We start from the raw sequence: 26,917 nt of genomic DNA, 5'->3' as shown, positions 1-26,917 counted from the left end.
GCTGGGACAGCTTTGGCCCAGAGGAAAGAAAGCATCTCGCTGGAGCTGCAGGTACCTCATCCCAGCAAGCAGAATGGGCCACTGCACAGGGGTACAAGGCCATTCATGAGAGATCAGCACGGCCTGGAGCCCCTCTGAGCACCCTTGGAGGAGCCGGGGAACCGGAGGGAAGTGAAAATGCCCCTTGAGGGCTTTTACTATGGGCTGGGTGATTGAGGCTGAGTCCTTCCAGCCCTGGGCTGTGTCTACAGGATGAGGCAGGAAGACTGAGAGGAAAGTGGACAGTGAGGGCAGCAGACACAACTCCAACGACAGACCACACCCCAGTGCCGCCAAGCAAAGAAGCAAGTGAAGAACCCCGCTCCCTCACTTACCCCGAGTCCCCAGCTCCAGAATCTTTGCGGCCTCCAGGGTGTTTCTGATGCTGCCCTGGCCCGAGCAGTGGTGATGGTGGGAAGGGGAGCAGAGGGAGGCCAAAGCTCCCAGGCCTGATGACTACACAATGGGCCTGTGACAGGCCTCTGGGCTCACAGGCGGGGCTGTTTCTTACACCAGGATACCACCCCAGGCCAGGGCAGAACACCATGCTCCAAGGCATGCATGTACATAAGGTAGGTGCACTTACACACACACAAGCGCACACACGTGAATAGCATACAAGTGAGCAGTAATCATACATGCATAATACACACAGGTGCACTACACATACACATACGAATAGCACATGTGTGAACAGCCACACAACGCATAATGTCCACATGTCCACTCCACACATACAGTATATCAGTTATCTTACACACACTGCACAGTATGACAGGTGCTCTTGGAGAAGTAGGTGGGTACTTCCTGTATAATACCCATTACAGTGATCATTCTTAGTCATACACTTTACTATACACACTGCAGTTCACAACGTAGCAAACTGGGGGAGCTGAATTCCAGCTTTTCCCGCGCATGGGGAGAGCCCCGTGTTCCTTCCCTCAGGCCAAGTCCAGCCCCTGTAAATGCGCGGCCTTTCTTCATGCTGCCAGAAGTCTGAAGTGGTCCCAGGACTACCACGCGGAAGAATTAGAGGAGAGGTAATGTGTGCCAAGGGGCGAGGATGGGGGCCACAGGCGGAGTGGGAAGAGAAGCTCAGCTGGGTGGAGTGTGGCATACCGATGCCCCCAACGCCTTCAGGCACCTTCCCTACTGCTTTTCTCCACGATGTCCCTGCCCCACGCCGGACTCTCCAGGTGCCACAGGAACACTGAGGAGTCCTCCTGGGAGCGGCTCTCTGGAGCGAACCCGGAGGTGCAGGATCTCTGGAGGCCTTTCACAGACCTTGGTCAAGCACAGGGGTCTTGTCACATTTGCATTAAGTTGGCGCCATATTCCACACATTTAAACTAGATTTTCCGGAAGGTAGAGATTCAAATGGAACAAACTTAAGTTGGTCTTAAGTTTGTTAACTTAAGACCGCCTCAGCCTCCACAGAGCACATGGCTGTGGAGTGTTACCACTTGGGACCTGCTGCTACTAAGAAGACCGGCCTGAAAGGTAACCACAGAAGGCAAGAAAAGAGTCCCACTTTCTCTCATGCACTGGGGTCATCTTCTACTCAGCAGTCAAATATCTGAGCTCCATGTCTGACTATAAACTCAGAAAATCTCAGTCAATGTGCTTTAAGGAAGGAAGTTTCTAAAATGCTACTCCAGCCAGTGGTATGTAGGGGGAAACAAACGCAGGGTAGCAAGACCGTTCCTGACAAACAGCAAGGACACGGTGTTCTGTGGAGAGAGAGACTGTGATTGCTGTGAGTCTATGCAGCAGCCTGTGGCGGTCCTAGTGCTCACAGAACCCCAGCACAACCATGGGCTGCATCCATTCCCACTTCCAGTGTGTCCCCTTCACCCCACACTGTGGCAGTGGCCACTCCAGGCCCCCCCCCCCCCGCCACCTTGACACCCCTTCTCACTTATCCTTAAGGCACCAAACACTGCCACAGAAGCTGAGCTACAAGGGCTAAATGGGATAGGGAACCTGACCTTCTGCCCCTAAGGCTCCCTGGCAGGGGCCTGGTTCAGATCCTGGTAGAAGCAGCCGGGCCCTTCAGGAGGGAGGCCTGATCGCAAGAGCTCATCAATGAGAAAAATACATAAATTCATACCAAATTCTCCTCACTCCATGTCCTACAACAGTTACCTTCTTATGTGTGTCTTCTCTCTGCTGTCCCCACACTTTATGCCAAATTCAAGTTTTGTTCTATAACTTATCCTAGCAACTCCACCCTACAGTGGCCAAGGCCAAGGTCCCCAAGGTCGAGGTGCCCTATCAGGCTACCCGGCTTGGCTGGCTGCTTGGGAACCAATACAACCTTCTTGTACTGGAGGGATGAGCCCGGCTTTCTATGTTTGGGGAGACTAGGCTCTTTCTGCTCAAAGAGTAACCAGGGAATCTAGGTCAGCAGGGTTGGTGTCCTCAAAGCCACTCTGAGCCTGCCCCTGCTCTTCCCTTCCCAGCAGGAAGCAGGGCCTTCATGAGGGCCACCTTCCACCCTCCCAGCCCAGGCAGGGACTCAGGACGCCCTGGCTCCTTACCTGCCCTTCCATTTTCCTTCTCTCCCTGAGCTCTAGATTTCAGAAGGCTGGGGGAGTCTGCAGCCTCCTCCCACAGCAGGGCAACAGGACTCGGCTGGCAGGAGTTGGGATAGCACAGTGACCACTCAGCTATGTCCCAGGGCACAAAAATAGCCATTCTGCCAAGTGGGTGAAACGTCAGGGCTGGCTGTGTGGCCAGCTCATGTTCACACTTGGCACGTGAGAGAGGCAGGGCGTGTGGGTGTGTGTGGGGGGGTGTGTGTGCAGGAAAGCAGTGTGTAAGAAAGCAAGCCCACAGCAGCAGAGATGGCCAGCCCAGACTGCCCACACTCTCAGCAGCCCTACCACCTCATTTGCTCCACAGGGCCCAGCCCTCCCTCGAGCAATGCTATCCTCCCAAACCACAGGAAGCCGGTGGGAGGAACAGGGCCACACACAGGGGCTCGCACAGGAAGGCTGTGCTCTCGTGGCCTCCTTACTCTTAGTACAGCTCAGGGTTCTGAGCTGTGAGCTTTCTGTCTGACTTGACCAACTACAGGAAGCAGCTGTTGCTGGGCCACACCGCCTCATGGCAGACCAGCTGTGTATGGTCTTTCCCAAAGCCAGTTCCCTTGAGCCCTGTACGGTCTCATCTGGCTCTCTCTACTGGGCAGGGATAGTCCCTTCCTCTGTGGAGCAAGGGCCACAGGCCTAGAGACTCAGTCCAGGATTACTGAGCAATAATTGAACGATGCAGTGTCAGCCAGTGGAGAAAGGAGGAGGAAGTGGGGGGCACTGAGTACAGTGAGGCCAAGAAAGCATCAGGTAGGAAGAGGCTCAGGCTCTTCTCAACTCTGGGTCCAACATGCAATTCAGGCTCAGCTTCCATGTGGCCCCCCCAACCAAGCTACCCTCATGGCCCTCCAGGTCAAACTGGAATAATGATCCACACGTCCACATCCTCCAGAAGCTACCAGGATGTTTTCAACCCCAATTCTGAAGGTAGCTCACACATCCTTGAGTCTCAATAATTTCCCTTTTAAAGATTTGATTTTAAAAAGGGACAAACCCTCTCTTGCCATCACCTGAAGAACGCAGGGAAGTGACTACAGAGACCGTGTCACTGCGGGGGATGGGGACCAAGAAAGGCACAATGAAGACCCCTGAGGAGGGGCTGAGTGCTGAAGGTACTACAGTCACAGTGTCCCACATCAGGTCAGTCCTGGGACACGCAGCAGCCCATCCCTAGCTGCAGACTCCTTAACGGCTGATCTGGAACGTGAGTACAACCGAGTGCACTACATGATGAACACAGATGCCCCTCCCCCGGAGACACTAACTGTACGTCCTGAGGCTTATGGAGAAATAGGGTTCAGGGCACTTTTCTGCTTTTCATATCTTTGGCACAAAGTAGTCACACAATTATGAAACATTGAAAATTGAAAGACAGCCAGGTGTGGTAGCATACACCTTAAATCCCAGGACTCCGGAGGCAAAAGCAGGCGGATCTCTTTGAGTTCAAGGCCAGCTGGGTCTATGTGGTGAGTCCCAGAACAGCCAGGGCTATGCAGAAAGACCCTGTCTTAAACGTAAATAAAAAGGGAAACTGAACGACAGTATTGAAGTTCGCAGCGGCTCAACAAGCCATCTGTGGCAGAGGAGGGCGGGGCTACGTCATTGACCACATTTTTGGTTTTTTCTTTGTGGTGCTGGGGAAGGAATCCAGGACCTTGATCCTATTTAGCAAAGGTGCTGCCTCTGCCCTCTGCCCCCGGCCTGACCCTCTTCAAGCTAACCAGTTCAGAACTTCCAGTGAAGCTCTAAGTTATGCAGTGGGCACCTACACCTGATGTGGTGAGCCAGACCGCCTGAAGTCAGTCAGGGATAGTGACTGGCACCAACTTCTGCCACCCCGGTGGTCTGTCTCTTTCTACTACAGCCAGCACTTCCCCAGTACAACTGTGCATGGTAGTGACACCCACTCCCACACCCGAGAGAAATTCCTGCGCACCAACATTCCCAGGAAAAAGAGCATGGCCCGTGCTAAGGATTCACAAGGCAGCCTCACACACCAGAGCTTTTGGGGTTTCATTGTTTCTTACATTTCCGTGATTGTGGAGAGAAGGAATGTTACAAGTCCAGAGCCAAATTAGCCTGAGCTATCTTTAGCCCCCCTTAAGAGCCATTCATAGGCCACCTCTGTGTTTGTCGCAAAATTTTTATGATTGAGGCAAATCCTTCTGGAATGTTCTGAGTCCCCTAGTGCCCACTAGTCGAGGGCTAAGAATGTCATCAGATGGCATCTGAGACCTACATCAGAGACTCCTCACTTGACTGTAACAAGCTACCAGATGTTTCTGCCAATTTTTTTGTTTGTTTGTTTGTTTTGTTTTGTTTCGAGACAGGGTTTCTCTGTGTAGCTTTGGAGCCTATCCTGGAACTCACTATATAGACCAGGCTGGCCTCGAACTCACAGAGATCCGCCCGACTCTGCCTCCCAAGTGTTTGGATCAAAGGCGTGCGCCACCACTGTCCATCTTCCAGAGGCATCTTAAGGTTTACCGATGATGCTTATGTGTTTCATCCCATCACGTATAGAATTTAGACTCGGTTCCTCTTTCAGACTCAGTTCCTCTTTCACAACGGAGTTCGAAGCGCTCTTACCCACTGTGCCATCCTGCCCTCCCATTCCTCGAATGTTGACTTGCTTTCGGTAACATTTACAGAAAGTCTGGTTTATGGAACAAGAATTTTTTTATTCTTTTACTAATACAGCCATTTACAACTTGGTGGTTAGATTTTATCCAACAAATGTCTATGTGTTTTCCCATTGGGTAAGGGCTTCACTTACTGGACAGCCACCGCCTTAGCAGCGGGAAAGTCTACTATGAGGAATTGTAGTGCTGGGAGATGCTTCAGTCCGTAAAAGTACCAGCCGTGCAAACCTAAGTGCCTCAGTTTGAGCCCTGGGACCCACGCAGAAAGCACGTGTGATTCCAGTACTCTGTGAGACGGATGGCGGAGACAAGAGAACCATCCAGAAGCTCACGGCCTTGGCTGCCTGGCACACATGCACGGTGATAGCAAGGAGAGACCCTACCTCAACACCATGGACAGTGAGAACCGACTTCCGATTGTTCTCTGGCCTCCACACACGCACTATGGCACGTGGTGACTTTACTCCCACACGCAAAGCAAATACTCTACTACTTGGGGGCTGTCCTGGCTAGTTTTATGTCAACTTGACACAAGCTATAGTCATCAGAGAAGGAGGGAGCCTTGATTGAGAAAGTGCCTCCCTAAGACTGGGCTTCAAGCAAACCTGTAGAGGACTTCTTAATTACTAATTGATGGGGGAGGATTCAAGACATTGTAGATGGTCCAGACCTGGGCTGGTGGTCCTGGGTTCTATAAAAAAAAAAAAAAGCAGACTGAGCAAGCCATGAGGAGCAAGCCAGTAAGCAGCACCCCTCCATGGCCTCTGCGTCAGCTCCTGCCTCCAGGTACCTGCCCTGCCCTGTTTGCATTCCTGTCCTGACTCCTTTCAATGACGCACTTAGAGGTGTGAGCCAAATAAACCCTTTCCTTTCCAACTTGTTTTTGGTCATGGTGTTTCATTGCAGCAACAGAAACTCTAACTAGGACAGGGTATTCCTGCTAATTTACATTGTTGTGAAACTTACTTTGTTAGGGAAATATTTAAATCTATTTGTAAGATTTGACCTGTTACACAAATCTCTCCTTGTACCTATGATGTGGGCTGATGGTTAAATAAAAACTGTACTAATTGTCAAAACCGACTGACGCCTTCATCCTTAACCTACATTCTTTTGACTCTGAGGCCCACCCTGCTTATACAATAAGCATTGGGAGTCCTGTAAAACAGAGAGGTTGTGTGAGCCATCTCTGCCAAAGAAGACTTAGGACACCATCATAATGTTCTTTTAAGACTGATAACTAAAGATTCAGAGCTGGTCACAGTCTTCCCACTGTCGGCTCTGGAGAGAAGAGAAACTAGAGAGAAGCAGGAAACACCAGGGCTGTTTCCATCAGCTGGGCACAAAAAGGCTTCCTTCAGCCTGGAGGGAAGGGTTGTGCTGGGGTCACTAATGGCACCTGTGCAGCCAAACCAGCAAGTGAACCCCGAGAGTCATAGCTCACCTCAACCTTGTGCCAGCTGCTTCTGAGCCCATCCATACAGACATCACACATGGAGGGGGGTGTCTTATCTTTCCACACCAACCATGGAGGGTCCTGAGTGCTGAGCATTTCCATTAACTCTTTATAGTCCATAAGCCATTTCATATTTAGATAGTTTTTAGAGTTTCGGGGGCTGGTGAGAGGGTGAAGGCACACTTATTGTGCAAGACTAGTGATCTGAGTTCAATCCTTGAAGCCCACAGAAAGGTGAAAGAGAGCCTCTGACCTCTGCATGCATTCCATGGAAGGTGCCTACACACACCTATACATACATAGGCACGTGCATACACAAAAACATACACATACATGCACATTTATACACACATAGGCACACAATGGGCACATACATATATACACATACACATGCACACACTAATATTTTTCAGTTGTCTAAGATGTTGAAATTTGAGCTGGATGGTGGTGGCGCAAGCCTTTAATCCCAGCACTTGGGAGGCAGAGGCAGGTGGATCTCTGTGAGTTCAAGGCCAATCTAGTCTACAGAGGGAGTTCCAGGACAGTCAGGCTACACAGAGAAACCCTGTCTCAACTCCCCCTCCCCCCCAAAAAAGCTATTTTACTTGGTATATTCCTAAACTATAGAAACACCACAAACCCTGGCTTGGGTAAACACATTGAGGATGCTTTTACACCCTCCCCACCACTATGCACTCCTGCCTGCCTCCCCAGACCTTCTACCCCACCTGGACCATGTTTAAGGAGATTCAGGGAGTTTCATTATTTATAAAAAAAATTCTCTCATAATTCAGTATAATTTAGATAACAATTCTGGCTTTTGTCTCTCCAAAGAAATTTCATCCTGGGATACCTCCACTTTAAATGCAAAAATCTTAGAACCTAAGACAAACAAACTACTAAGGAAAAAGGAAAGAAGGTCCAGCCAACTGGATTACTAAGTTTCTACCAATACTAAAAACATTAAGATACAACAAATTAAAGAGTCTAAAAAACTCTATGACACATTCAGCCTTGTGCTCACCTTAAGAAACTTTAGCTCCAAAGACCTGGGCTGATTCTTATCCAGATTATAACATGTAAACAACCTGTTTCTCATCTAAGAGAGTAAACTCCCTGCTGCCACCAGGACCACTGGGCAGTTCCGAGGACAAATGGAGAGAGCATGCGGAGGGAGCGGCGGAGCCCGACTCCAGCTCACTGAGCCTAGAAAATCCCCTAAGCCAACTGTGGGGTTAAACAACAGCGCCATTTTCCTAACAACACAAGTGACCATTTTAGCCATTTAAGCCCATGCAATCAACCCACTAATCCCACGGACGGGGTCAGAACAGGGGCTCGCTGAAGCCTGTGTTCCGCCCCATTCTGAAGACGACCAATCGCCTCCCTACAAGGCTCTGCCCAGTTGCTTCATCAAATCCTATCTCCTGCTATGTGGGTGTCACCAAGCCAAGCTCCTTTCTGAGTACACATGAGTGAAGCTTCAGTTACCCACTCACACACATACACACACACATACACACATACATTCACACACATGCACACACACACACTCACTCACACATACACACACTCATACATTCACACACTTCATATACACTCACAACATTCACACACATACTCATACACACTCATTCACACACATACTCATATACACACATACACACTCATATCATTCACACACACTCATACATACATACTCATAATACACATACTCATGCATACACACATAACATTCACATATACACACACATATATACACACTTATATACACACACATACACACTCATAACACACACACACACACACACACACACACACACACGCACGCACGCACGCACGCACACAGGCCTGACTCCAGGAGCGGCCACAAGTCCCACACCCTGCCCAGCTGCCTATCACTGCAGTAATTAAGGCTTTGCCTCTGGTTTGTTTTTCCAATGAGTACTGTGACTCAGATTACAGGAAATAATAGTACAACTCTGAAAACTCAGAGGCAGGCATTTCTCTGACACCCACATGGGCTCCTGAGGGTAGCACATTCAAAGTGGTTCAAAGAAGTCCCCTGACAGGTCCACACTGCACAGGCAAGCTGATAAATAAGACTTTCTCCATTTCAGTTGCCTCTTAGAGGGATTTTTTCCCCTTAGAATGGGCAACTGCTGAAGTCTGTGTGGCAAACAGATTATATTAGCTTGAATGTCTACAGTACAGGAGCGTGGTCTGGGCCACTGCACTCAGGGCCTGCCCTGCAAACGGATTTCCTGGTTCACCATCCGACTGAAGATGCTGTGACCACACAGAAGGGACCTTTGAGAGATGCACAGAGGGACCTTCGAGAGATGGTGGATGTGTAGTTGGGAGTCAGCATGCCGTCTTTTCCTGTCTCCGGGAGGTCTTGGGGATCTTATACAGACATTTGAAGCAAAGTTTACTGAAAAGACACTGGAGACTGTGCCAGACTGTGGCATAGGTCGGCAGAGGGAACCCATGTAATGATTCAGTCGAGGTTCCTGTATCAGATCTGCTTTGGCCCCATGGTGGGTGTGCACCACCTAGTTCCTCCTGGGATGGAGGTCCAGGAGGAGCATCTGGGGAAAGATCTCTGTGGCCTGGAGAGAAGCAAGGAAGGAACAGCCCTGTCCTGAGGCTGGCATGTGTGGATGTGACTCCTGGTGCTGTTGCAGCCAGCGTTTATGAGAGAGTATGGAAATCAGTCACAGAAAGGAGTCCAGACTGAGGGACACTGCAGTTCCTGTGCCCGGTCCCTGAACCACAGCACAGACCTCCTGTAGCAGAGACACTCCAAATTATGTGTAAGCCTTTCCCTCACAGTGCTTATGGAGAGAGGATGCCCCAGCATCTCCAGGGACCCTGAAAGCTCTCCCTGCAGGTGTTCTACAGCCTGGCCAGGGTCTCCTCTCGGTTAGCGATGGGATGGAGCCCCTACTCACCAGGGAACTCAGCGGCCATCATGGAGGGCCAAGGTGTGGCTGGGGCAAGGGTGCTGAAAAGTTCAAGCTGTGTGCAGCAGTGACAGGAAGAGCCATCGGCAGGGGCAGAGAATGGAAACCTGCATTTTCTCTTCCGGGGCTGAACTCCAGGGGAGGAGGAGGGGCTTTGGGGGCGTGGTCATAGTGACCCTCCTTTGGGCAGATCCTAGTAAGTTTCAAAGTGTTTTGGTTTTTTGGGGGTTGTTTTTGTTGTTGTTGTTGTTGTTGTTTTGGGTTTTTTGTTTGTTTGTTTGTTTGTTTGAGACAGGGTTTCTCTATGTATTCCTGGTTGTCCTGGAACTCACCAGGCTGGCCCTAAATTCACAGAGATCCACCTCTGTCTCCCGAGTGCTGGGATTAAAGATGTGCACTACTAGGCCTACCTAGAATTTTTTTTCTTTTTTTTGTTGTTGTTGTTGTTTTTTTAGTGCTCAGCAGTTAAGAGCACTTGTTGCTCTTGAAGAGGACCTGAGTTTGGCTCCCAACACCCACACGGTGATTCAGTCATTCCTAACTCCAGTTCAAGAGGATCTGACCTTCACAGGTACCAGGCACTCACATGGTGTACATATATACAAGCAGGCAAAACACACACAAAATAAATATTTTTTTAAAAAAGAATTGGGGTGTGTGCTGGAGATGTAGCTTAATGGTTGGTAAAGCACTTGCCCATATCCCCTGGGTTCAATACAAAGAGTGTTCTTTCAGCCAGTTCTGTCCACTTGTGGCTCAGACAGTTGTTGAGTCAGCTGCAACACATGTCCAAAGTAGAGAATTCAGAGGTCATGCAGAATAGGAACCAGCATGCCTCTGCCAAAGCAGGGCAAGGGCCCAGCTCTAGCCTTGCTGAACAGACACCAGGCCCTGCATTTCCTCAGCTGACTCTAGAGCTGCAGACGGTATGAGATACCAGTGTCGCTCAGTGCTAACTACCTGAGTACCCTATGAGATGCTGCTGTGAACCAGGGTCCTCACCACCTGCTGCCTGACCAGGGCCCAAGACAGCACCTGAAACAATGATGACATGCATGTTCGCTTTCTGGGGTCTGGGAATTCCTTACCAACAACTGCCCCCGCCTCATACAGAGCCCTGAAATCCTTAGTAAGAGAGAGAAGCATCCTCCTTCACTGGGTCTAGTACCCCTCCCTCGGTGTCCACAGTGTTTTTCTCCATGGGGTCCATATGGGCCTCTGTAAACAGCATCAACTGTCTTTACATAAGCCAAGGATCCTAGGTCAGGTTTGACAGCCTCTGCCCACTGCCCCATCTATGGACCCTGCTGTCCTTAGAAAGACAGGCAGTGTCGTCAGATGCACGGGAGGAAGCACTTCAGAACAGGGTGACCTGTGCCTAACCAAACATGTACTAACGCATGGGACCTTTGGGGCCGGTGCCAACTCGTGGGAAATGACACTCTTCCCTCACTCAGCACACCCAAAGCGGGGACACTAGCTCCTCCAGATGGCAGTCCTGTCATCCCACCTCTTTTGATCTTCTACAGAGGAATACTGAAGACCCAAAGCTCAGACCTATGTGTGGCCTGATGTGCTCAGATCTGTGGTATCCCATGCAAGGTCTGGCATATTCTAGCTCCTGGGCCAAGAGTCTCCATGATGGGAACTCCCCAGTCTCTGCTGCATACACAAATCCCATACAGACTGGCTCACTCAGCAGGAGAAGAGCGAGGCACAAAGGCAAGAGTGTGAAGAAGGCAGGAAGCATGAAGAAAAACCTGACAGACTTTGTCAAGCCTCCCAGCTTGGAAAAATCCAGCCCATGGGACACAGGCATTGCCTTTGAACAACTTCCAAAATGATTTAGGACCAGGAAGGTCAGATGACCTCCTGTCCCTTGGCCCCTTCCCAGTTCTTATAGCACCAGGGTGGAGGCCGGGGGTAGAGCAGATGCTGAGTTAGGAGAGCAGAGGCAAGAGTAGCCACCCAGAGTCCCACTGGGCCTCCCACACCTGCACCACCTGCACCCACAATGCTCAAACTGGCACTCTGTACCGTCTGTACCCACAGAGTCAGCACCCATACAACTCAACATTGCCTGCACCCACCCATCCCACACCTGTACCCTCCGGCCTACAGCCCCATCACACACCCACATCACTCAAACCACAATGCTCAAGCTCACACTGCCCACCCCAGACCTCTCTCACCAGTAGAAGTAATAGGCCAGGGCCACAGCCAACAGTGCGACGCAGACCCCGGAGAAGAGGCAGGTTGAGGAGCTGGTCAACATGGCTACCCTCTGTCTCGTGAACTTCTCGTGGTGAGGAGGGGCCTGGCTGTGAGCGCAGGTCTCTGGCAGATTAGGACGCAGGCCAAGGAAAGAAGTTGTGACTGGGCCTGTACTGCCCACGTCAGGTAGGCACAGTGACAACTAGACTGTCCCGAGGGCTATATCCTGCAGTGCCCGGCCAGCCACAGACTATCTAGTGACAGAGGACGTGTTGAAGCAGGACACAGGGCAGCCTGTTCTCTGGGCTACCGCTGCAGGCTCTGCTGTCAGCACGCACTAATCCAATAAGCAGCTTTTACCAGGAGCCACTGTAAGCATGACGTAGGTAACTTGGCCCTGACCAGTGCTGGTCCGTGGGCTGGGTCTTAAGATTACTATAGGTTCCTTACCCAGTGGCCAGAGGCTTCAGGTCCAAAGAGGAGGTCTGCCAAGTCCCAGAATCCCCAGTTTGGTGCCCCAGACACTGTCCTTTGGGTTCCTGTGTCTGATGCACTGTAAGAAGACTCGCCCCACAGCCTGGACCCACTGTTTGGAAGCTGCAGTGCTCAGTGTCCTGTGCTCTGCGGCATCCAGACCAAGACTTCTGAATCCCGAAGTGAAGAGTGTAAAGGCTGAGCCAAAAGATGCTGGACTAGTGAGAAAAGATGACCCAGGGGCCAGAGACTCGCTCCAGGGCCCATCCCTCACAGACGGCCCTCAGGGGCTCCACCCTCATGAGGATAGCGGACTCCGCTCATTAGGGCAGTGTTTGGCCACGGCTCCCATTAGCGTCTTCTCTTTCAGGGACCTGGAGTCCTGTTGTTGACAGGAAAGGCTCTGCACAGCTCAGGTCGTCCACGACTCCCTCTCAGGTGCTCTGCTCTGCTGTAGTCCCTGGCTTGTTTTGGCCTTGTGCATAGGTCGCCTGCTGCTAAGACACCAGCACCCACTCTGAGCTCTGAGCCCCAAGAGGCTGTGGTCAGAGCATCCAGCACAGACTAGGATATCACACTCAGCTTTCTTTGGATCACCCTGGTGAAAGAAGCGTAGCAATGTGTTTTCCTGGGGCCTGGTGGCTTTCCTCCCTAACACAAATCTTTAGGTGGCTGACCCCCTTTACCCATGCAACCACAGAGACCAGCACCACCCCACTAAGAGTCCCTGTATCCCTTACTCACCCTTAGGGGATGCTAAGTAACAGACATTTGTCACTTTGACTGCTGAGTGATCATAATGACAAGTGCAATCAGCCACCTGGAAGATCAATATTAGGTGCCCCCCTTCCCCTCATCCCTCATGACTAGAGAACCGGAGTTGATATCAGGAGCAAGACAGAACATTTGAAAATTCAGGAATCCCTTCTCCTTGCCTCAGGAACTTCTTTCCCAAGAGCAGTACTAAGGAGCCCCTCCCTGGTGAGACAGGCATGCTGGAATGAAGAAAAGGTTCACTCAATCATGTTAGGAGCCTGGACACCAGGCAGGGGGTGGGCAGGAGGAGCCAGGCTGTTCCACCTGGTGGTAGCCAAGACTGCCAGTGTGTAGCTCCCACTGGGAAGACCCCATACCTTCTCTAGACTGGCATGTTCACACAACCTAAGTAGGGCCCCTTTTGCACTCACTCAAGGCAGATATGACTGGCTGCTTGTGCAACACAGACCACACACTTTCTTTCAGCAAGACCCGGCATTATCCATGGAGCAAGGAGGTCCAGCTCTGGGGGAACCAGGACTGCTCGAAGCTGGCTACTAGGGGTGGTCTTCATCATAGTTCATAAGATGCCCAGAATCTAAGAGGGCATCTGCCCCAGTGGCAGGGTGCAGAAAGATAGCCCCATGTCTGTATCATGGTAAGGACTGCCAAAGCAGGGAACATGTCAGCGACAAGGGGCCAGGCCTGCAGTGAGAACCATGACCCAGCTCAGATGTACCCACAGCATCCAGCTTAGGGCAGAGTCTACTTTTCCAGCTGCAGCTGCACCAACCATGGGCTCTTGACTCAAAGGATGGTGTCTCCTACAGACACCCATCGGGAGGAGCACAAGTCCACAGGGCCACACCTGAGCACTCACTGTCCTTGGGTTTGGGGGAGGAGCCCTCTTACCTTAAAGCAATCACAGATATAAACAGAGCATTTACTCTTAAACAAGCCCAAAGATTGCCCTTGGAGACACTTGAGGACAGTCACCCAGGCAACCCATGGCCTGCTGTGATTTGCCCATTTTCCTTAAGGTAGAAGGAAGATACTGCTTACATCAGGACTGGCAAGGTTTGGATGAAGCCCCCGATTCCACTGAGGGTGCTTCCTTGCAATGGTGTTTCTACCTCCCATCCCCCAGAACCTGAAGAAATGGATCCCCTTAAACAGTCGTGACTGTCCTGGAACTCACCACGTAGACCATGATGGCCTCAAACGACCCACAGAGATCTGCCTTCCTCTTTGCTGGATTAAAATGTGTGCACCACCATGTCCGGCAAGACTGAAACTTGTTAAATTGGGCAAGGACCAGAAAGAAGGTTCAGTAGGTTAAGGCACTTCACCAAGCCTGACAACCTGAGTTCAGTTCCCCGGAACCCATATGATGGAGAGAACTAACCCCTAAAAGTTACTTTCTGACTTCCACACTTGTGCCATGGCTACAGCAAGGGAATACATGTTATAAATAAACAAAGGAATGAAGCCAGCCAGTCTCCTGTCCACAGTGTCCTCTCTGCTGGTCTTGGTAATACGCCGCACTCAGGGAGCCTGCAGAGATTCCATGACACGTCACCTCATCCCCTAGTCCTCTGTCTCAATCCCCTTTCCATCTGGCCTGCCCTCGGGATGGCCCTCAGGGTGCAGAACTCCTGTGTGTGGCCAAAGCTTGCCTGAGGGATTCCTGCATGTACACTTCTTCCAGTGGAGTGTCAGCACACAGCCTCTCATCAGGGTTTGGCTCAACCCTATACGCTCCCTGACCTGTGCCCCATGGTACAGACAAAATGACATGTTTGAATGCCAGTGCCAGCTCCACCCAGCAGCTACAGGTGCCCTCTCCACTGCAGGCCTATGATATTCCCTAGGGCCTCAGCCATGAAGAATGCTCATCTGTGGGCTCTCCAGCTCACCTCTTGATGCTGTGCTTATCTGTTACCCCGGGACTCTGGGGACCTGGCCTTGCCCTTCTCTCTACTCAGTGCTAGGTTGTAAAGACACTGGGAAGGACGGCTTAAAAAAAAAAAATAGCACCTAGGATTTGCTGGACATGACAAAGTCCTAATTGGCCAGCTGTTTCGAGGATACTATCACTGTGGCTGAACCTTTTCTGTGGAGGAAATAGGCCAAGACTCAAAAGAACACGTAGAAAAAGCAAAAGCAGACAAAAAGGACTACATCAAACTAAGAGGCTTCTGCAGAGCAAAGGACACAGAAACAGCATGAGGAGGTGGCCGTAGACTTGGGGAAAACTACCAGTCAAACAGCTGTTTAGGCCTGTGATGGTTAGTACTGACTGCCAATTTGACAGGGTCTGTGATCACCAAAAAGACGAGCCTCTGGGCATGTTTGGGAGAGTAGGGCTGGGGGATGGCTCAGTGAGTAAATCACCTGCTTTATGGAGTCCTGCGTTTAAATCCCAAGAACCCACATAAGGCTGGGCATGGTGGCTAGAGGCTGGAATCCCAGTGTGCTTCTGGGATTTGAAGGTGGTGAAGACAGGAGTCTCCCAGAAGTGTGTTAGTTAGCCTGGAGTACACAGCCATAAACAATAGATCCCTGTCTCAAACAAGGGGGAAGGGGAAAACTTCAGCTATCATAGCTGAGACTGCCTCGGACACACAAGCATCTGCTTTCTCTTACACACACACACACACACACACACACACACACACACACACACACACGTAGAGATAGAGACACACACAGACAGACGGGTGGGGAGGAAGAGGATTAAAAAAGATTAGGTTAACCTCTGGACATGCCCCTTGGGGATTATATAAATTAGGTTAATCAAAGTAGAAAGACTGATCCTAAATGTGGGCGGGTTCACCCCATGGGCTGGGATCCCAGAGTAAGTGAGCAGGAAACAGTGAGCTGAGCACCAGCATTCACCTCTCTGCTCCTGACCTGTGACCAGCTGCCTCCTCGCACTCCTGCGCCATGTCTGCCCACCCCCCAGATGGCTGTGCCTGCCCAAGCAAACTCTTTTTTCCTACCTTGCGTTTGTCAAGTATTTCATCACAGCAACAAGACAAGTGTCTAAGTTCGAGACCAGTGTCCAACGAGGGGCTCAGTTCACGATCAAGCCACAGATAACGGAACTGTCCCTAAAGACAACATGCAGACAGATGGCCAAGAGATGCTGTGGGGAGCATTCCCTGGCACGGTGCAAAAATCAATACCTACAGTAGCCGTCCTCGGGACAAGTGCTGACGAGGGCATGGGGAGAGGGGGCCATTACACATCAGCACAGCCGTTATGGTACAACACTATGGAAGTTAAGAAACGCGAGATACCTTATCACCTAAGAGTCCATCAGTGGATGAATGGGCAGCGAAATTAGTACATGCACACAATGGAATATTATCCAGCCATAAAAATAAATAAATAAATAAAACAAGTCTTGTCATCTGCATCAGTGTGGACGAAATAGAGAGCATTGTGTTAAGAAAAGTCAGACAGAGAAGACATTCTGCACATGTGGAATCCTCGAGGTCCATCTCATAGACACAGTGTAGAACTGCTGGGGGCAGTGGCCGTGAGGGTCAAAGCTTCAGACACACTGGAGGAGGGGTGGGGCTGTGTGGCACTGTGTGACAACCACGGTGACTGACTGCACTGCCCTGGTGCCTCTGTCCCAGATGGCTGTTACTAACCTCCTACCTCCTCTCCATCCCAGAAGTGTCCCCAGCACAGGACAGCCCAGGGCTGGCCCCAGCACTCCCATGGCTCAGACACTTGTTAAAAGATGCCATGTTTTGGCCTCCTCAGATACCCTGCTCTCCTGATGTTCTAAGTCTGAAGAAAGCACCCTGGCTGGACTACAGCACGATGCCAGGACACCGATGCCCTCTCCCCACGCTGAGTGTGGCGGAAACGCATTGTCCAGGCAGCCAGGCACCTCTGCCTGCTGCCTTGCTGTGCTTACTAGGTCAATGAGCCCAGGTCACCATTTGACCAGCTTACCAAGTTTGCTGCAAGTCAGGAGGCCGGTGAGGCACCAGGACCACTCAAGGAAGATGCTGCCTGCCTGGTGCTCACCTGCCCCGCCCACACTTCCCTGGTTCTCACCACGCCCATGCCTCCAGCTCTGCCTCTAGACTGGCAGCTGTTTCCTGCAGTTCCAGGGAGGAGCCAGAGCTGCTACTGGTGCTGGATGGCGCTCCCTCCTGGCCCTCACATGCTCACAGGGTGGAGGGCTCTGTGCCCCACTCTCAGCCTGGCTCTGTAGGGACCCATTCATTGGACAGATGCTGGAAGGAAGTGCCCACTGTCCGGGCTCCTCACCCCAACCTGCCCTCCCCATCTTTACATAAGCAAGCACACGCGGAATAAAAGCAAAATCCCACCCGTGTCTGGCTCCGTGCAGCAGGGATGGCGGAGAATCCAGGAGCACAGCAGCGAGGGATCTCAGGGACCCAGCCGGTAAAACGCCCTTCCAACAACAGGGGGACACGTGGGGAATGGAGTTACTATGTAGACCAAACAAAGAGTAAACAGGCCATGGCATGAGCCCAGGAGTCTGGGGCCCTGTCTCCAGGGTGCTGAACGTATTTGGAAACATTCTCTCCAGGTGCCGTCTGGGCAGCTCGTGATCACCCCAAGGCATTTGTAAAGGCAGGCACAAAGGAGAGGGGAGACCCTGGACTGTATCTGTGAAGGGTGGGCTCTACATTAAGAGCATGGACCAGCCTAGCCCCTGTGCCTGGACACTGGATGATGGAGATGTACTTACAGACACAGAACAGTGGGGGCAGCAGAGAGATGCATGGAGAGCCTCAGGGAACTTGTGGAGGCGATCTCATGGTGGTAAGGAAAAGGCCCAGTGGGCAGGACAAGGGCTGGAGTATGTCTCAATGGAAGAGGACTGGCCTGGCATGTGCAGAGTCCCAGTTCCAGCTTTCTTTATGTTGACTGTGGCATGGGTCATCATGCTGTGTGTAACTGACAGACAGAAATTTGCCCCTCCTGGAACATCTGATATCAAGACTGTGCTACTAGCTTGAAATTGGCCCTAGAGGGGAACTCGAGGAAAAGCAGTTCTTTTAGACAAAATAGTTCTGACCTTATGACACCTTATAGGAAGCAGCCTGCTTCATTCCATGCATCCAGCCTACACTACAATTGAATTGCTGTTACCTCCAAGTTGTGTGTCTTGCCACGGGAGCATCATAACCTATGGAACAGAGAGGAGACTTCTGTTCCAGAAGGTGCGTTCCTCAGTCACTCCAGAGGACTGGAAGTATCTCAAAGGGACTCTCCCTAACTCAAAACAACAAAATTAGCACTATGTGACATGGCACCTGGACACAAGCACCCATGTAGCTAGGCTTGGACTGTACATCTCAGCTCTAAACCTTGCTGCTGGCTCTGGGGAGGAGTGATGCCCACACAGGCACCAACTACCACCCCCCAACACACACAGGGCTGCCTCTGCACACCGAGGTTCCTGTGCCAAGCACTCAAATGCTCACCATCTGCAAATGACACTACCCGTCACCAGCTTGTCCCTGGAGACAGGCTCATGGCACCCCCGAGAATCACCGCCTGCACTGCCCACATGCCCTGGCAGAGTGGTGCCACTGCCTTAGAGAGTTGGGAACCACAGGCACTGCTCTTCCTGCTGGCATGAGGAGACGGGATGATAGAGCAGCCGGCCAACGCAGGAGCAGCATGGTGCACGTCTCCACGGGGCAGTGTGGCATGTGCAGGAAGGAACATTTTCTACCTCTAAGGTCACTGCCTTGCCAAATACATAAGAAACCTTGTCTATCTTTCCTCTTTTGAGTCTATCTAATCATCATACTCTGGGCTCTCTTGCGTAGATTCCTACGTGCTAGGCGCAAACCTCATTGCGCCACCTTGGCAGAGTCATACAGAGAAAGACCAGGGAAAGCCAGATACCAAAGCCAGAACCATGCCTGTCTGCCTCCCCACCTGCCTGTGCTCACCTTCAAAAGCACCGCGGTACCCACACTGCCACCCACCTTCTCACCAGCAGGACAAAAGATCTGACAGAAAAGATGGGTCCCAGCCAGCCAGCACCCATAGATCACCCTATGTTCACCTGCTGATTCTGGCTTCTCGGAGTGGGGTGAAGCCAAGAGCAGGATGGCCCACCTTTGCCAGTTTCTAAAGGGAACCATCTCCTCACACGATGGCCCTTTCAAAGGTGCCTTGAACAGACCCAACAGGGTCCAGGCGGGGCCCTGTCAGACTGCTGGCTTTCACCTGGAAAGCTGGTTTGTAACTGGTGTTTGCAGAGAGATTTCTTAGGTTTCTAAATAAAAAGTTCCAAAGGCAAGGTGAGGAGACATTTCTACATAGGCCAATTTCCTCCGAAGCTCTGAGGCAACAGACAAGAAGATGAGGCCCCACATCTTAGCATGGCACAGAGCCTCGGGGCAAACCAAGGCCTTATCGAGCATCACGCCACCCGGAACAGACCAATAGCTTACATGGTGCCAGCCAGAAGGGCTGAAAGGGCACTGCCTGGGGTGCCTGGTCACCTGTCATACAACAGGGAAGCAAAGAGTCTCCTACAAGTACTCAAGGAATAGGAAAAGACGTGGGAATTCATACACAAAAGTTCATGCGCAAGCAAGTCCGAAGCTCAGATTACTGTCACTCTGTGCTCGGGAGCAATGCGGAGAAAGGTCATTGTTCAAACCTTTACATCAGAGAACAAGACCGGGAGGCCCCGGGACCGTCACAGTGCCTGCTCATGGTGTTCACCAGCTCTGCAGCTGTGGGAGCCTGCCCGAGGAGGCCCAAGCAGGGCAGGAGCTCCAGGGCCTCCAGCTACAGTCCCGTTCCCTGTCACCAGGTCCACCCTGCACCTGCCCCTGCAGCTGCCTGCCCTTGGGCACCACACTGAAGGGTTCTTGGACGCTTCTTAGTTCAGATGCCCTGTAGTTCAGCACTCCCAAATACTGCTTGGGAAGCCCAGTAAGGAACTCTGGAATCGGGGTGTGTGTGTGTGCGTGTGTGTGTGTGCATGTGCGTGTGTGTGTGTGTGTGTGTGTGTTCATGTGCACTGTGGATGTGTGTTAAGTGAGAAGTGTGCAATGGGCATAGAAACAGTTTCCATTAAAAGGCTATTGAAGGCTGGCAAGATGGCGCACCAGGGTAAAGGCGCCTGCCATGTGGGCTTGGGGACCTGGGCTCTATTCCTGGAATCCATGTAGCAGAAGAGAACTGGCTCCCAAAAGTTGTCCTCTGACCTCCTCACACATACCTTGGCACATTATGCCCAGACTCTTACACACACATACGTCATATATACAATAATTTAAAAAAGAAGGAAAGGTCACAGAGCTTGAAGGAGGTGTGAGGCAGTAAGTCCCCCTGTTTGGGGAATGCCACCCCTCTAGGAAAGCCAGTGTGTGCAACAGGGTCCCCAAAGAGCTACGATCAGTGGCACTGCCTGAGAACGCCTTCCTTCAGAAATGGAGCCTCAACGCAGAGCATGGAGTTGATGAGGGAAGACTCCAGAAGCTACGGTGGGAACAACGTGCTCCCGAAATAGACGTCAACCCTCTGGAAAACAGTGACACCGAGGACAGACAGACGGCGCCGGCCACAGAAGGGAGCAGACTGGGAAGGCAGGGTGACCTTGGCGGAGGCCACCGTCTCTGTCACTAGCCCCTCCTGTCCGGTTAGACCAACAGTCCTAATGCGCTTGGTGCCTCCCTGGAGGTGCCGGGTCACCTACTTCCACAGTCACTTACTAAAAATACAGGGCTTACGGGGAGGGGAGGGCTGGCAAGGTGGCACTGTCCCCGCGTAGCTACTGGCCAGAGGCCACTGTTCACAGAGCCTCTCACCCAGGGCATGGGGTGAAAGGGTGAGCAGATGGCTCTGGCTTCTTCAAATTCAGGGCCAGCTGCTCTGTAGAGGAAAAACTTGAGGCCGCCACATTCTGAAGAGATAAGCAGAGGGCACTAGCGTCTTGTGTCCCCAAGTCAGCCTGGCCTCAGATGAGCTGCAAAACGGACTGGTCCCTGGCTGCGGGGGTCCTTCAGGTTGGTCATATATAGAGCATGCAGCAGCCACAGGCCCCCAACTCTGAGGCCACTGGGACCCCTCCTTTTTCTGGGTAGGCAGTGTGGAGCCAGGGGCAGACAGACCCTGGGCCTTCTGCTCCTTGTAAAACCCAGTCATCTGCTCTCCTGCATGCAGTCCCCAGGCCGAGCTCATGAAAAGGAGCTCCACTAGCCTGACCAGGGGCTTTTGGCACTGCTGTTCCCACTTGGCAGAGGGAGGAAAGCCCCCCCCCCCCCCCCGCTGCCCGCCTCCTGTCGAAAAAGAGACACAGCACAGCTATCTTAGGCAGAGGCAGCCACTGCCTGGGCACAGCACCCAGGTCCTAGCCACAGGGGTTCCGATGACCCCTGCTGGGCATCTAGAAAAAAAGCCATCTGGCCATTCCGCCTGCTGCGTGCATCCCCGCTCTGTCCACAGCTGGCCTGGTCCAGCCGGGGGATCTGCTGGCCTCCAAACAACCTGTGGTGGTTTGAAAGAAAATGGCCCCCAAAGGGAGTGGCACTATTAGGAGGTGTGGCCTTGTTGGAGTAGGTGTGGTTTTATTGGAGGAAGTGTGTCACTCTTGGGGCAGGCTTTGAGGTCTCTTCCTCTCAAGCTTTCCTCAGTGTGACAGTAAGTTGACTTCCTGTTGCCTACAAGATGTAGCACTCTCAGCTCCAGCACCAGGTCTGCCTGCACGCCGCCATGCTCCCCATCATGATCATAATGGACTGAACTTCTGAAAACTGTAAGCAAGCCACCCCAATTAAATGTTTCCTTTGTAAGAGTTGCTGTGGTCATGGTGTCTCTTCACAGCAATAAAAACCTAAGAGCCCCACACCTTTGTCCCTGCTCATGCCACATGCTTGGAAGGACACAACTATCCATCTCCCCATAAGTCCCCTGAGATGAACTGCATCCTGAGTAGATCAAATACAGGTGGGTAAAGGGTCCTGAGAGTCCCATGTCACTCGGAGCAGTCACAAGCCTGTCCCCAGTCCCAGGAGTAGCATGCATTCTCAGGCAGTATTAAACGCTGTCTCTGGAACCTCGGACTCTGGTGGCTCCTCCACTCTCTCAGGACAGCAGATAACAGGAACCCTCTTGGGACCCCTGACCCACCTGCTTTAAACCAAGTCTGTCCAGCTCCATGCAGACTGCTGTAGCAGGCTCCAGAGTCCCCACCCCCTCCCGGAACCCATATGGGGTGCATTCCCAAGGCGCCCTCCACTTATCTTAGAGTGCTTGCTAATCTAGAGCAGGGCTGCGCCATTTCCCCACAACTGGGTCCACTGCGCTTTCTGATGAAGGGGAAGGGATCACATTTCAGGGTCCACATTGGTCCTTCATCAGTCCCTGTGGGCTCCTGCCCATCTTCACTGTCCCCTCGGCATACAGCAAGCAGAGAGACCAGGGACACAGGGGAGGGGCTGGCCTGAAGAGCACAGCCTCCGATCCTCCTGCCTCAGCTCCCCATATGTCAGCTCACCCTGTAAGGTGGCATTCTGCTGGTACAGGCTTTAGCCAGGAAGCCATCTTGCCATATCCTTCCCAAGTTAGGAGCAAATACTGACGCTTTTAAGCTCTGCCAGCCTGGCACTGCACTTACCTCACTCCTCATTCAAAACCAGGAAGGGAAATCAGGGGTCTTAGGAGGCTCCTAGCCGACAGCTACTTCCACCTCAGGGTCTCCTGCTCCAGCAGAGTTCACAACACTACCTTGCTCTAGCACCCGAGCCTGCACACCTAAAGGCTCTATGAACTTCACGAAATCACTCTCACGTGGACAGAACTTGACTTCAGGGGTGGGTTCTGGTCACCTTATCCAGCGCTGAATCCTAACATGACCCTACATGCCTAGCTTGGATGTATCGCATGAAAGTCCACAGCTGCTTCCTTGGCCTCCCTCAGCATCTGAGGCCTTCCATCAGCACCAGGACAGAGGTAGCCCAGAGCTCACAGAAGCATGTCCTTTGGTTCCCTCTGCTCCTAACTAACTTCCTGTATCCCAGAGGCCATGGCCACTTGCTTTTCTCCTGGCATGGTTCTACTTGCTAACAGAGCTCATTCTTGCCAGCCCTGGCTCCAGGCAGCATGTCCTTGTCTGTGGCTGAACAGTGGGCCCCCAATCTGAGGCATCATGTTGGTTCTGCTCTGGCCCATGGTATATTTACTGTTCTGGAACACCTTCTTTTGCTTTGGTACCCCACTGTTCCTGCCTGGCTGACAATACTAACAGGGCCTTGTATGTCATCTACATACTGTACATACTCCTATGACTTGCCCAGCCAGGTGGAAACAGCACATCGCAATCAATGAGGTAGTCATGGAGGCAGAGCTACTGAGCTACAACAGATGCCAGAGGAGGCACTCAATAGAAAGACTTGACGACCCTCGGAACAGTGAGCAGAGGGTGGGAGGGAGAAAGGCAGGTCATGCTGGGAGACAAAGCAGAACCACCACATCTGCAGAATTGCTACACTCGGCTCCAGGGCCTGTGAACTCAAGCTGCTCTTCAAAACGAACACCTTTAATCCCAGTACTTAGGAGGTAGAGGCAAGCAGATTTCTGAGTCTGAGGCCAGCCCTGGTCTTCATAGTGAGTTCCAGGACAACCAGGGCTACACAGAGAAACCAAAAGAAAAATAAAAAACCAAAGTCATAGCCAGCTGTAGTAGCGCACGCCTTTAATCCCAGCACTCAGGAGGCAGAGGCAAGAGGATCTTTGTGAGTTTGAGGCCAACTTGGCCTACAGAGCGAGATCCAGGACAGCTAGGGATATGTAGAGAAATCCTGTCTCAAACACACACACACACACACACACACACACACACACACACACACACACGAACCAAAATCATGATGTTGGAGTGCAGCTCAGTGCTGCAGGGATGCCCAGGGCCTACCCCAGCATGACAGATGGAGACAGTCTACTCGCCAGAGGTTAATGTAGAAGATGGCGGTGAGGCTGCCCTAACCACCTTGCACGCTGGCCACTGGATGTCCACTCTAGTCTGCTGAGATGGCTGTGTAGCTTTAAGAACCCAGGATCACTCTGTTCTTGTTCCTGTCTGCCATGGCTTCACTGACTCCTCCCTGTGATCTCAGAGGCAAGGGTGCAGCTCTGCCTTCTGAACCCAAGCCAGGCCTTGTCACTCCTGCTCCTGGGGGACAGGACATGTCTGTACACATCCTTTCCCACCATTACTTCTAGCATGACAATCATCACTACCTGGTACCTTATTATGAAATGGTCAGGTCATGGATGACTCTGGGAAAGACTGAATAGTGGAATTTCTAACACACACACACACACACACACACACACACACACACACACCATTCCCGTGGTTTGGCTTCCACAGTTCAAAACAGCAGTGCAAAATCCCAGGTGTAATCAATACATGTTTCAAATTACTTTGATTATAGCACACTGTTGTCACTGTCCTAGTTTCTTAATGATTGTGTTAGCTACTGTTCACCTGTCTCTTTGTGCACATAATCTTTGAATTCAAGTGCACCATGGGCATGCTACTATTGTGTCCAGAGGGTTTGGCAGCATCTGCGGCTCGAGTATCCATCAGGATGGATCCCTGAGGATAAGGGGGCTGAGCCTTTGCAGAAGAGAATCTTTCTAACTTTCCCATCACACCAATTTGTCGCCTGCTGGCTGGCTGGCTGCCTGTGGCCCTGTGGTAGAGCTAGCACCTGACTAGCCAAGGGACCTGGACTCACACTCCACTCCTAGGACAAGCCTGCACTTGTGAGAGCTACGGTCGGGTGTAAAATGATTCACTCGCAGTTCTGACACCCTTAGTACCCGGGGTCCCCTCCCAACTCCCAACTTAGCCATGCAAGGACAGACAGAATCCAAGGGCTTCTCCACTCTGTGTAGTAGGAGCGTGTCTCCTTGGACTAGCCGACTCCCTAGCACAGCTCAGAGTTTTCTCTCCTAAGATCTGAGTGATTCTGCAGTATAAAAACATACCCTGCTGAAGGACCTGTTGGTCTGAGTTTATTCTAACTCGTGCGCCCTGTGCAGGTATCTGAGGAGCAAGTGAGTGCCAGGCCTAAGATCACAGCCCTAATCAGCCACAGTGAAGGGACACCCCTTCCCTCAAGTCCAGCCCAGCTGATGGTGGTCCCAGAGAAACAGTGGCTCATCAAAAGACAGCAAGTGGACACCTCTATCAGCGTGCTTCTGCAAGCACGAGATTGGTTGCCCAAAGACCAGTTACCCAAGAGGTCCTTTCACAACCGTGGGAACAGAGCCGAGAGAGAGAGAAAGCAATGCAAGCTGGCATCAGCTCCCCAGGGCCAACGATATCAGCAACACCCAGCACAGTCCTAACCACAGCAGCGGCACTGTAAGCTTAAACAGCTCTCCATAAGCAGGGTAAAAACACGGGAGGAGGACGCTAACCTAAAGGCGTGTTTCATCCGCCCAATATACTCAGAATGCCAGTTCAACTCTGAGTACTGGAAAGACGCTGGAAGCCGCCACGCTGCTTCCCACCCACCCTGTGCAGTCCAGGGCCAAACTCAGAGCCTGAGTTTAGCCTCACTGCTTTCCAAGGGCGCAGCAGCTATGCAAGGCTGGAAGCCACCATGCTGAGAGCCGGGCTCTGTTATCTTCTTTACTTGGTGACATCTGTCCGCAGAGAGATGAGGCACTCAGGGAAGTCCTGCTGCCATGGCAAGGGCAGCCATGGCAGGGGCGGCTTCAGTGGCGGTGGCGGAAGCAATAGCAGGCATTCCAAAGGATGCACCTGAAGGAGACTAATAGCCCAGCAGAGACAAGTGTCACTCACCCAAGTTTTCAAGGGGCCTGCTTTGGAACTTGGGTCAGGAGGAACCACAAGCCAGAACCCAGAGTGGAGGAAGACACTCCTCTAGCAGCCAGGATGAAGACAGGATTTGGAGAGGGCCGCTCATCAAGGGGTAGACCTAAGGCCAGCAGGGTCTAAGAGATGCCCCCATGACACCCTTCAGTACCGTGTGGGTACACCAACCTCGACAAGGTGGGGCTGGAGCAGTCACCCGTACTTATACAGGCAGGCAGATCCCCAGTAGAGTTGCAGGTGGCTCCAGAGGTATCAGGAGGCAGACTGGGCTGGCTTTTATCCCCATTCAGCCCTCCCATGCTGGGAGGAGCAGAAGAACCTGGGCCCTGATACCTGATCGCACCAGACCAGCCAGTCTTTGAACCAGAAGCAGAGCAGGGGTGTGGCCTGGAATAAGGCCCACACCCACCAATTACCCACATGTGCCCCTGCTCCAGTGCCCAAAATGGGCCCCACAGAAAAGGTCCTTATCTAACTGCCCAGAATGAGGCCTGGGTCTGGCCAGGCCCTCCACTCAGTCAGAAGCACAGTAACAGCCAGAGAAGCCCAGACATGGCACCCCAGATGGAAGGTAAAGGAGTACTGGGAAAAGAAAATGTCTCCTTCTCCACAACCAAGGACAGAGGCTCCTCCCAAGCCTTCCCTCTCCAAAGCCCATTCTTCCTTGCCTCCTGGCCATTAGCCTGGGAGCCATGTCTAGGAAAGCCCTGGCTCAACAGCGCGGAACAGCCACTAAAAGGGCTTTACAGTAAACACAGCAAAGGCCAAGGCTGAGCCCCGGACCACAGGGGAACCGGCAGGGGGACACACCACCATGAGGCTTGAAGACCACAGATAAGGACAGAAATGGAAGGGAGCAGGCCTAGGGCCCGCATCCCTGCAGTACAGAGAACAGCAGCCCA

General features: G+C 52.0%; 1 protein-coding gene across 8 annotated transcripts in view; it reads right to left on the bottom strand.

The window, feature by feature from the left end:
- The window catches only part of Agpat3 (1-acylglycerol-3-phosphate O-acyltransferase 3), a 90,112-nt gene that overhangs the window by 26,928 nt on the left and 36,267 nt on the right, over window positions 1-26,917 (bottom strand). The window contains exon 1 of one of the 8 annotated variants that reach the window (XM_037199945.1): window positions 26,184-26,250. The exons of 4 other annotated variants lie outside the window; for them this stretch is intronic. The gene's annotated coding sequence lies outside the window, so the exon portion shown is untranslated. Of the gene's footprint in view, window positions 1-374; window positions 450-2,579; window positions 2,702-17,496; window positions 17,521-26,183; window positions 26,251-26,917 lie in introns of those variants that run through there. 3 more of the 8 variants (XM_028860460.2, XM_028860459.2, XM_037199946.1) reach the window with 3 other exon arrangements.

Source organism: Peromyscus leucopus, chromosome 16_21, assembly GCF_004664715.2.
Source record: "Peromyscus leucopus breed LL Stock chromosome 16_21, UCI_PerLeu_2.1, whole genome shotgun sequence".
Taxonomy (NCBI): domain Eukaryota; kingdom Metazoa; phylum Chordata; class Mammalia; order Rodentia; family Cricetidae; genus Peromyscus; species Peromyscus leucopus.
The sequence above is the reverse complement of the archived record's forward strand: the minus strand, read 5'-3'. Positions and strand labels throughout refer to the sequence as shown.